This window comes from Hydra viridissima, unplaced genomic scaffold, assembly GCF_058129835.1.
Source record: "Hydra viridissima isolate aposymbiotic clone 2 unplaced genomic scaffold, HvirCarnegie_v1 scaffold_18, whole genome shotgun sequence".
Classification (NCBI taxonomy): Eukaryota; Metazoa; Cnidaria; class Hydrozoa; order Anthoathecata; family Hydridae; genus Hydra; species Hydra viridissima.
In genome coordinates this window covers 983,261-995,547 of record NW_028324317.1, presented here as the reverse complement: position 1 = coordinate 995,547, position 12,287 = coordinate 983,261, and the positions used below count along the sequence as shown (strand labels likewise).

The following is a 12,287-nucleotide window of genomic DNA, read 5'->3' as shown; positions in this document are numbered from 1 at the left end:
TTTATAAAGGAGCGTGCTGGTGCATCACATATAATTGATGATAAACTAAAAGTATAATTTTTACCATCAATTAGTAAACCACTTACCAAAAGTTCTTCTACTTCTTCAATAAAATCAGGCAAAAATAAATCTACTGGTTCTGGTTTACTTTCACCACCATATAAAGCAATCATGAATATATCATTTTCCCAACATAATCCGAGTATTGGCCACAACTGAAAATTGGATGATTTGAATATTGGCAAGCCATCTATATTACATTATAATGATATACTTTTAGTATTAAAGGTCGAACACCTTCGCATAGATTTAACAATTTCATTTTTAAGTCCAAAATAAATATACTTTCCATTGCATAGATTGAGTGCTTCAATGTTTTGTGGTGTTTTCATTAGGGTTCTTGCATCACAAGGAACTTCTAAGCCACTTTCTTTTAAAATACTAAGTAACTTATTCACACATGCCTGGGGTACCCTGAATTCAGAAAAACATGTAGACAAACTTTCCTTCAAAGTTAGATTATGCTCATACTCATTAGACTCTTGGTCATAAGAGTATTCATTGTCTGAAATCGACGATTCATGACGGTCAAAATATTCTTTTAGATTTTCGCAAGGTAAGAAATTATTTCTTTCGGAAATTCCAACACTCGATTCATTGTCTAAATGTACAGATGAGGATTCTAGAATTTTTTTATATTCCTTTTGAACACGCCTACTGCGTCTCTTTTCGTATGCCCTTTTTGTTAAAGACATATTGATTCCTCGATGAAAACGATGTGCCCAACCAATAAAGCAATCTTTTGTGTTATTGAAAAACACTCATAAATATATATATATATATATATATATATATATATATATATATATATATATATATATATATATATATACATATATATATATATATATATATATATATATATATATATATATATATATATATATATATATATATATATATATATATATATATATATATATTAACTAAATTACTTTTTATTCTAGAAATAAAAATATCAACTTGAAAATAATAATTTGATAATATTTCTGCAAAATAAATTATATTGCAAATCACAGAGTGATTTTAATAAACATGCTAAGCATCAAATCAATGGCGGTCATTTATCAATGGCGGTCATTTATAACTATCGCTCCGTCAAATCTTTTTGTCATAAGTTAAAAAATTTTTATTAAAGCTATAAAAGACATCTTAAAGACATCTAAGTTTAGATGGAAAAAAAGTTATCTATGCATGAGTCTATTTTGTGCATCTAATATGCATCTGAAATAGAGCAAAAATATTATATCTATAATCAGACGTCTTTTCGATCTCTAATATGCGTCTAAAATATACCTATCGGCGATAGATGCAAATTAGACCAATTTTAGACAATCTAAAAGACGTCTATTGCTTGCTGGGACATAGCTTGTTACAGATGTATATGAAATATACAGTGTCAGCATCATGCCACTGTGACATACTCCTTTTATATGAAATCTGAAAAAGATACTTGTGGTTATAAATACTGATCTAATTATAAATTCATATCATATATTTGTATTAAAACAAAGAGATCAAAAAACTCTTGGACTTGTAATTTGAGGTATCTTAAACTCTTTCAAATAGCTTTAAACCAAGACTTATGGATTACTTCTTTATGATAATTTGTAAACTTGTTCTCAGTTAGTCCAATCTTTGTGTAAATATAAAATTTTACATGTCTAAATTATTTTATTAATGCTAGTGATAGTTCCCAATTTTACACAAAGTATGATTCCAATCCTCTTAAGTGTATAAGTGTGTTGTTAACTAGGAATACTAGGAGTAACATAGAATATTTATCCTGTTATCTGGGAATATTTGAAATGTTGTAGAGACGTTTCTTGTAATTTATTAAACTCATTTTGTTTATAGATTATCTAAATTTTTTTTTTCTTTTTTTAATCTTTTTCTATTTATATAAAGAATTACTGATATGATTTAAGTACTGTTTAATAATTATCCACTCATGTTGTATGATGTTCATGTCTCACTTCAAGTAGAGCATATGACTTACTGAATGGGGTACATCAACATTTGCAGAATAAGCCACAAATGGCTAATATGTTATTTGCTGGAAAAAAGCCAAGTTTCAAAATGTTCTTAAGTTAAAATATAAAATACAACATATATATTGAAACTTGAATCCACTAAGAATGCTCAAAAATGTTCCTTAAAAATGCAAGAAGGTAAGAATACTAAATCTTAAAACATTAAACAACTATCTAACTAATTAAACAAATCATTGTTAAACTATTACCATTATTAAACAAATATCGATTACAAGTTGTGGAAGAGCAAATTAGATAAATATTTTTACTAATTTATTATTGCTCTGCTCTTTAAGAAGATTGAGCACTCTATTTATAGAATACGCTAACATAGTTTTTCTATATATATATATATATATATATATATATATATATATATATATATATATATATATATATATATATATGTTTATATGTATGTATGTATATATATACATATATATATTTACAGGGTGTCTGCCAATATTTTAAGTTGGATTTCCCTGGCTTTTCCCTGATATTTACCTATTTATCGTTGAGAGAAATGCTCTTCAACTGCAAAAATATTAACAATAATACAACCCACATTAAATATATCAAGAGAAGTTCATAAAACTAACTGCCAAATATACTTTTAGATTACGTGTACTATATACAACTTATTTGAGTTATAAAAGTTTGATAAAGACTCATCTTTCCTGATTTTTCTAAAATTTAACCTAATTTCCCTGATAATCCCCTGATTTATTTGAAGATATCCGAGTTCCCTGACATTTCCCTGATTTAGCAGACATCCTGTATATATTTATATGCAGATCTTGCGTATAAAGACCACTTAGCAACATTGCAACATAACGTAACAAGAATTTAATTTGATCTAAAGTTATTAGTCACAACAACAAGGCTAAATAAAATTGACAAAGTATGTATGATGAATTTAGCAACTAATATGTAACATAACAATGTTTTGTTACATATGCTATGTTATTATTAACAACAACTTAAGTTATTTTTAACATATTTATCTTAATTAAAACTACTTGATTACTCACACACTTAATCAAGTTATGATCAAGGCTTTGTGTTTAAATAATTGCTATTAATAAATGTTTAAATAATCGCTATTATTTAAAAAATGGTAGATTTTAATAAAAAACTTCAAATATTTAAAGAAACACCACCAAAAATTTATGCACCCGAAAAACGCTGATAGTCCAAAAATGTATCTGGCAAAAATGCAGATACTCCAATTTTGTTTTACACGGAGATTGCAGGTAAGCCAATTTAGTTTCATACGGAGAAAGCAAATAAACCAAACTTGTTTTCCGCGGAGATTGCAGATAGTCCGATTTTGCGCGGAGCCATCGTTATAAGTTTAACCAGAAAAACATTGGCCCTATCTCATGCCTTAAACATGATTGAAAATATGCGTTTGTCAATCTTTGAAGGACTTTTTTATGATTGATATGATTTGATTCAACATCCTCAACTAAAAAAAACTCGACTGTTAAAATAAAGAGTAGGATTTTAGTGCAAAAAAGTTGATGCAACCAGCTGCAGTGATAACTAATGAAAGTTTTTATACAATCATTGAACCAAGAAAAGTTCAGAAGTGAGAAAGAATAGAACTAATGAAGTCTCGTAAAACATTAACAAAAAAAAGAATCTTCAATCGAAAAAAAAAGTCTATAATACCAATTGCATTTAGCGGTTTCTTAAAATGGCTCAATTTTGTTTTGAAAATCACTCAGTTTTCTGTGAATAACCTTTTTATTTTCGGTTGTGTCAAATCAAGGCGGAAGATTTCCTTCATAAAGTTATTTTTCGAATTCTTTTTTATTACGTTAATCTACAGAATCAAAAGTAAAAAAATCGAAGAAAACATCTGGGACAGTTTTTGGCTTTGGTAAAGATTCGACATAAAGTCAATTCTGCGAAAAAACCTCCTGGGGCCGTTCAAATTTTCAACTTTGGATTTGAGGTCAAAAGATTTTTGATTAATTCCATTGGGAAGTTATAAAATTTGTTTTTAAAACTTGACGGGTGTCTGGAAAAACTGTATGGAGTAAAATCGGCGCAAATCGATCGCCGGAGCATTAAAATCAAACAACTATTTAATTTTTCAGAGTTTATTTTTCTTTATTTACATGAGATACAAATTAGAAAAAAAAACAAATAACAGTTAAAAAGATATTTAAGAAATTGATAAATTGATATAGAAAATATGCAAATACTCAATAAAAAAACGATCACTTTTAGTAGAAAATATGTTAAAACTTTACATAACCTAGCACGAATGCAGAAATTAAAATAGAACCTGTCACAGTTCTCTTTGGTTGACCTGTATCATTCCAGAACTACGTTGCAATTTAAATTCACCCAAGATATCTGATCTCAATGTAATTATTTTCTAAACTTGTTGCGTTCAATAACTTAATTTCATTTGGCTGCAGGGGGTACAAGTTGTGCTTCATCCTCACCCGTTTTTTGCAGGGTTTTGCAATGAAAAACTTTTGTGAATGGTTTGCGCCAATTACACTCTACGCTAAATTTCTTAGTCACTATTTCACACTAAATTTTTTAGACACTTTTTCCCTCGAGTTTTATAGCAAACTGACAAAAGTACATATTTGGGGATTTTTTTTTGCAAGGATAGGATTTCTTAAGCGAGATAAGGGTTCGCCTAAAAAATTGGATTCGACAAATTTTTTTCCCTAATCAAAAGGCTGATATTTAGAAGTTATAAGATTATGGTAATTTCTTTGAGGACTGTTACTTATAAAAGTAATTCTTTACTACTTTATAGGAAGCTGAATAGAAAATCCTTCTATTCTAAGATTATTACGTTCGTTCTACAAAAGGATACCATTCTGACAATTATCACTTGTTACGTAACTTAAAACTAGTTGCATTATTATATCGTTAAAATTATCCGTCCTGTTATTGCCACAACCCAATCAATATATTATCAGATCTCCCTAAGAAAAAAATTGTTTGCGAATTTATAACAGTGATATAAAAAAATTGACCATACGTTTTACAAAAAATATACGTTCGCAAAAACTGTTATGCAATTCGTTACTATTTTTAGAGCGTGGGTAAACAAATTCCACGAGTAATTAATTTCATTGAAATTCATTCAAATTCAATGAAATTCAATGAAATTCAATGAATTTCCTAATGAACTTCTTTGAGAACCTGACATTCTTCTCTTAATCACAAGATTATGATAGTGATGTCAATTTAAGAAAAAAGAATTGCTAAAAACTTAACGGTTGTTGTTAATTTTAAATAACGTTGTTAAAATTTTAATATTTATTTGAGAGCATTCTATTAACGCGTGATGCCAGTCTTCTTTTATCACGCTATAAAGCGTTTCAAAACTCATTACAAATCCAAACCAAAAGAATGTTTTCTTTTCATTAAACGAAATAAACTTAACATTAGAATTAAGACTTTCTGACACCTACACCCTGTTTTTTAAGAAATGAGATTTACCCTGTTTTATTTTTTTTTTTCAATGTTTTACTTTGTTTTAATACTAAACAAGAAGTTAAGTCGATTTGTTTCGGTAAGATAAGGTCTCGTCGTTTGATATACAAACTGGTTTTCTATTTGCGTAAGCTTTTGCATGATTACAAAATACAACTCTCTGTTAACGCTGTATAACCTACGTTAGAAATGTTGATTATAAATGACGCATTAGGCAGCGCTACGGAAAACCACCTGTAATCATTATTCTCATGAACACTAGTAATCAAAGGTGGAACCAAGCGCGTTGATAAAAATATCGCAAAGTTACTGAAGTCATTAATTTTAAAACAGAAATTACGCAATAAATTTTTCCATTGTTTCAGAAGGCGCCCGTGAACCACCTGCTAACTGCAATTTCGAACGGTATAAATTGATTGACAAACGAAATCGTTGCTCACTTTAAACTTGCAACTTGATGTGACTCGTGAAGTAGAAAATCTTCAGAGGAGCCCAAAATGATTTCACAACGCATAGCATTCTCGTTGAATTAGACGTTTCATTTTTTACAGCAGATTGAAGTTTTTCTTCATGTAAGTTCATTTTTTGTTAAAATATCGTTGCCATGTGAAATTCTGCCCAATTTAAAAGAACTTTTTTTTCTGTTTTTTTTTTTTTTTTCACGAACAAAACAGTCGCCTTATATTTATAAACTTATATATGACGGTTTCAATCTTATATTGTTAATGATACTGATTTTTTTTTTATCTTTATCAAATATTAAATTCTAACTAGAACATGTTTTATTTCCAACTATGATGATCTATTTTTACATGTTCAAGTTTTGTACAAACATACAATAAAATAAAGCGATGCTCCGCCTAATCTAAAACAGTAGCGTCGCGTGCAAAAATAAAAATTGTCTTTCTCGGAGGAGTATTGGAATGAGCCGTTACGATAGCTTACTAAGATAACCATAGAAGATATTATTTAAATGAATAACACAAAATAGTTATTATCCGAGCTGACATTTTAAACAGAAAAGATTCTAATAGAGAATGTGTTAGTTTGCAACATCTGTTAGTTTTTTATTTTAATTTAACAACTTCAGTGGATAATGAACGAAAAGTGCTTGATCATTTCAACGACTTTTCTTAAATATAATTTTACTGCTGACTCCTTTGCCCTCATAACTATGCCAAAGGAATAGCGTTATTAAAATTCGAAATTTTAATGCGTAAAATAAATTCGAGAAGCTTTCTCAAATATAATCCTAATATTTCAAGTTCGGGGTGGGTGGTGGTTGAGGTATTTTAATCAAAAAATATTAATGTTTATAAAAGTCTTCTTTTAAGAAATTCTCTCAACAAAAAGTAAAATATTAAAAAACGCTTTTGATCATTTTCTACTACAAAGTTTAATTGTCTAGAACATCTATATAATTGTATTTGTATTTTTCGCTTGAAGCAATTCGAAACAAGTCGACAGCTATAAAGTTGTTCTTTTACTTTTATATAAAATGTCTAGAACATCTATAACTATTTAAATTTTTCGATTGAAGCAGTTTGTAACAAGTCGACAGCTATAATGTAATTCTTCTACTTTTAGTTAAAATTATATTTAAACTTTTTGCGCGGGAAATTTTAAAGTGAAATTGAAGGTCTTTTTAATGATCACGCTGCGAATTTATTATTTGGCAAACTTTTCTCCGAATTTCTTAATGGAAATTACATGAACCACTTTTATAACTCTGCGATTAGGCTCCATAATGGTAATAAATAGTATAATTATTCCTAAACTCAAATCACACATATATTTAAACAAGCGAGTTCAAAGTCAGCCAGGTATGCCTGAGATTTAAAAGAATCCTGAAAGGAAATAAATCTTTTTCAAACTCTCTGATGATAATTTGCTTAATTTTTTTGAGCAAAATTTGCGCATTTAACAAGATTTGCACATTATACAAGATTTGGGGATTAATTTAAGGATTCCAAAGTGTATATCAGCAAGGTCTTCCTGTAACCTGAAGTATTAAATGATTCTTTATAAAGGATTTAGTAAAACATGAATATCTATTCCTCTTTCATTGTTTGCATCTTTACCAGAAGTTGCCATTAAAATCTTCCAAAATGACAACATTGCAATTTCTATAAATTACAAATTGAAATAGTTATGCCTTAAGATACTTCACTAAATAAGCAGAAAATAGTTGAATGGTTTATTTCATGTAAGAGATGCTTTCTTCATATTCTTTCTGTATTTACGATATAACGGTTATGTATGGTTAAAAAATTTATGTTTTGAAAAAAAAAAGTATTAATCTGTAATTTAGTTCTTTAGCCGTTTTGGTTTTATGTACTTGCTCCACTATGCAGATAAAGTCCTAAATATTTAACTTAAAACTATTTGGAATAGAAATAAGTTTTTCCTTGTAAAGTTCATTAACTGGTTTTTATAAAATCTAAAATTTAAATTTTGTTTAAGGTCTAGCAATACAACAGAAAAAAAGGATTAGTATAAATAGTATAAGCAACTTTTATTTTTTACTAAACTATTTAAGAAATAGGTCTTGAAAAATACTAAGAAGTTCTTACAGTTTTAGGTATAGAAGAAATTAACACAACACCCACTTCAAGCTTAAATAAAAAGAAGTATTATAACATTGATTTAAAAACGTGAAGGCATTTAAAGTTGAAGTATGTAAAGGTATTTCTTTTAGTTCTATATTGTTTTTCTTTTTCTCTAATTTTAAATCACAAATTGATTAAAGTTAGAAGAAATATTATTTACTAAGATTGCTGAAAAATAATATTTACATACCTCTTTGTCCTGAATTCTTGAGAACTTCTTGGAAGCTCCTGACAGAATTTTGGCAATCTATTCTTTATTTAAAAATTGTATTTCATTATGGAAATCTACTCAAAACTGAGAGAAAATGGAGGGTGTGGTGGAAGACTTTAGGTTTTTAAATTTATGTGATTAACTTTGGAAATAGAATTCTTATCTGAAGAGATTGCAGGCTTATTTTCCTTGAAATCTTTTAGTGTTTTTAGATTTAAATGTACTTCTATACTTTTAATTAATTCTAAATTCTATTTTTATTCTAAAATTTATTAATAGTTTTTATTTAAAAAGTGAAAAATTTGTAAAAAAAATATGCCTCACATCAATTAACTAGTTATTAATATTAGAACTTTAAAATCTGTTAAAAAAGCAGGCCTATGTCAATGAAGGGACTATTTTCGCTGTTGATTATCTTTGCACTTATGTATTAAACTCTCATTTGTCACTTATTTCAATTTGTTTCACTTGCTCTCTCAGAGCTCTGTACAGTTTGTTATTTTATTTTGTTTTTGTTTTATAGTTTGGACTGTTTGCTCACTTTGTTTAATTGTTTATATTTTAACACTTACAGTAGTACACTTATATTTTGGAACAGTCAACTTTTAGAAATTTGATTTTTATTTCTTCAGTCATTGTCTTATTTTTCTTTAAGGAGAACCCCTTCAGGTTTTTAAGATTTTAATTGATAACTGATTTAGAGACAACTTGAGAGTTTTTTTGGCATTGTATCACTTTCGTTTCATCTTTAGTTAAAAAATCATTTGGATATTCTACAGAAGAAAACACCAATCTTTTAGATAAGAAAGTAAGACCTTCATTGTACAGTGGCAGAAGAAAAGAAGTGAATGAGAAGCAGCGATGGTAGAAGAAGAGGCAATCTTTAAATGATTGATTTTTATTTAGTTTTACATTTATAAAGAAGATTTATTTTATTGTAAAGTTTTAAGTTTAATTTCTCAATTTCTTTATTAAGTTTAGTTACACATACATAAAGGATGGAAATGTCAGCTCTTTTAACACTATTTGTTGGTAAATGTTGTATTTAGTTTGTACATCAGCCTTAGTTTATATTCTGTATACTTAGTTTCTTTATGCAGTTTGTATGTAGTTGTCTGTATGTAGTTGTTGTATGTAGTTGTCTGCGTATGTATTTTTCTGTGTATTTAATTGTCTGTATATGTAGTTGTTTGTAAAAGTGCAGTTTTTCACAGTATAACAGTTTATTTTATTATAGTTATTAAATTAGTTTAAAAATAATTATTGGTTAATAAAGTCTATTGGTTAATAAAGTTTATTATTAGTAGCTGTCATGTATCAATGAAATGTAAAAAAAAAAAAAAAACTTATGTTATACCTTAGTACAGTTGGTGGATAACTTAAGTCTTTAAAATTTTAATTTTTGCTTTTTAAAGAAAGTTTTGAGTGTGGAAAATTTCTTTCCATGAAAATTTATTTTTGCCCTTGAAATTTTTGAGTAATACGGAAAAAAAATTTTACATTTTTTAATTTTGATTTTTTACATTGATAAGTTTGAAATAGCTTTAAAGACAAAAAATCAATTTTCCTTGTGCACTAATTTAAATTTTCTTTGCTTTGCTGTTTATGATAAAGCCTCTTCAAGTTATGAGGTTTTTTATGAGGTTTTTCTTGTGTTTGAATTTGTTAGGTGCTTTTGATTATTTTGATTTAATTTTGAACTGTCTTTACTGTTGTAAATTTTCAACTAATTTTTAGATCATTCCTTTTAATGTTTTGTTAACAACTCTCTTGTTTCGTTTTCAACTTCCATGCTTTGCTAGATTTTATCAGGTAGTGAGCTCCATTGTATATAGTTCTGTGATATAGTTCTGAAGCTTGTAGTCAAATAGGAATACTCTGCTTGTACTGAATTCCACTGTTTTACTTATGAAAGTTGTAAAAGATTTTTACCTTTTGAAAAGTTTATTTGAAATGTCCTTCATATTACATTATAGCAAAAAAAAAAAAAAAAAAATTGTGGTTTCATGTGTGTAACCGAACCTTTAAATCACAGTTTTTTTTGCTGTGTCTATACTTACTAAAACCACCTCTAAAATACGATTTTAAAAAACCAGATAAAGTTTCTGTATACAGTGCAGCTTAAAATGATACTCGAGTTATGATATTACAAAAGAAAGATAATCTTAATGTTTCGTGCTTAATAAATTTCTTTTGACGAATGTTTGAATGTAAAAATGTTGAAAGAAGAAATTTACATCTTATTTGCACTTACTTGCTTACACTGGTTATAATATTACAAAAGTTAATTAGTTAAGTGATAATTTTAATGTTGAATGCTTAATAAACTTCATCTGACATAAATATGAATGCATAAATAGACTAAATGCAGAAACTCCTATCTTCTAATTGCTATAATTCGCTTAGTTTAATTGACGCAACAACTGCTTTTAATTAGCAAAAGCAACTAGACCATGGAGATATTTGAAATGTATCGCAGGGAGTAATGGGAATCAGTTATTCCGTTCATTCCTGGAGGTGCATTAATAAAACTGTTCTGTTTCAGATTCCCTTAGGGATTTTTACTGGAAGTTAGACATAAAATATTACAAATTCTTATACTTTCTCTTAGTCTCTGAAAGCCTCATGGAGTTTATGGCTAACTAATGCAATAGTTTCATGAGATGACTAATTATGTCATGTATGTCATCCAGTGTTTAGAGGCTTATCTCAATATTCAATAGAGAATATGATTAAATCTATAGAAGCATTTTCGATAAAGTCGATAAGCGAATTTCTACCATGGAAGTGGTAGTTATGTATTAAACTTGATACAGTTTTTTCCATTAATTCAGAACGTGTTCTCTTAGTTTCAACCAAATCTTAATCTGGTTCTGAGTCAATAGACTTGTCAAATGAACCACATCTGATCCAAAGTACATCTTCTAGTGCTTTGAGTGACTTCAACCTTGCCGTTCCTTTATCTACATTTGTATTGTCACGTAGCAATGCACATTGATATGCTTATCACATTAATCCTCTCTCATCATCAGAATTTTCTACTGTCAAAAGGATGAATTTACTGCACTCCTAAGGGTGGATTTCCTTCACCTAAATATATGAAACGACAAAATCTGATTGAAAATATGAAACAGGATTTCTTGTAATGATCAATTTAAAAATGTTGTGAAACCTGGAATTAATTCTGACGTACAACCCAACTCTCATAATATGGATTTTGGTACCAACCCTATCACTGAATTGAAAAAAGCTCTTGAGAAGGTATTCTAAAATGTTGTAAAATTTTAAAATAATGTTGTAATAGTTTGTGGATGAGTATAGTGTTTATTGGCTCTGAGTTTATTTCTTTCTTTTTTTTTTTTTTTTATACATGCACCTATTGAAAAGCAAATAAAATGGTCTTGTTTATGTAAAATTCTTTTTTCTGATTACATATTGTCAGTTTTCTATTTTAAATTTATCTCTGGTGCCATTTTTTATTTCGTCATTCATAGTTTTAATTTATTGCAATGTTATTTTTTTCATCCTTAAAAATTTGAAAACTAAAATGTACCGTTTTAATCAAAAATTTTCGAAATTTGCAATTTCGATAATGAACCCTACTATAAACCATTGGGAAGTGAATCATTTAAATATCAGTAAAAACCGACAAAAAGAAGAGAAAATCGGGGAGACATATGAGAAAAATATCTATTGTCTGAAATGCTATAGAAAAACATGCCTTATTTGGTATAATGGAGAAAGAAAAGTATTCTACCAAAAAAAAAAGATTAATAGTGAAAATTATGTTGAAATAGCAAATAATGTTGAAAAAAATAAGGCCGTTGTTTTGGCGGTTGTTAAGGAAGCTTGAAATACGAGGGTTCAGTAAAATCTATTTAAATGAACATTGAAAAGCAAATT

At 28.0% G+C, this 12,287-nt stretch overlaps 2 protein-coding genes and 2 long non-coding RNA genes across 7 annotated transcripts in view; 3 read left to right on the top strand and 1 right to left on the bottom strand.

Annotated features, from left to right (window-relative positions):
* The window catches only part of LOC149876724 (uncharacterized), a 316,490-nt gene that overhangs the window by 45,987 nt on the left and 258,216 nt on the right, over positions 1-12,287 (top strand). The gene's annotated exons all lie outside the window — the stretch shown is intronic.
* LOC149876737 (uncharacterized) overlaps positions 1-12,287 on the top strand; it is a 112,021-nt gene that overhangs the window by 27,968 nt on the left and 71,766 nt on the right. The window lies entirely within an intron of this gene.
* Positions 1-12,287, bottom strand: part of LOC149876741 (uncharacterized) — a 103,393-nt gene that overhangs the window by 53,529 nt on the left and 37,577 nt on the right. The window lies entirely within an intron of this gene.
* Positions 6,000-10,413, top strand: LOC149876743 (uncharacterized). 2 transcript variants are annotated; one of them, XR_016448570.1, is made up of 3 exons: positions 6,000-6,136; positions 8,140-8,249; positions 9,137-10,413. It is a non-coding gene; the product is annotated as an uncharacterized LOC149876743 (long non-coding RNA). The 2 variants fall into 2 exon arrangements; XR_016448569.1 differs by having other exon boundaries at positions 6,001-6,136; positions 9,086-9,750.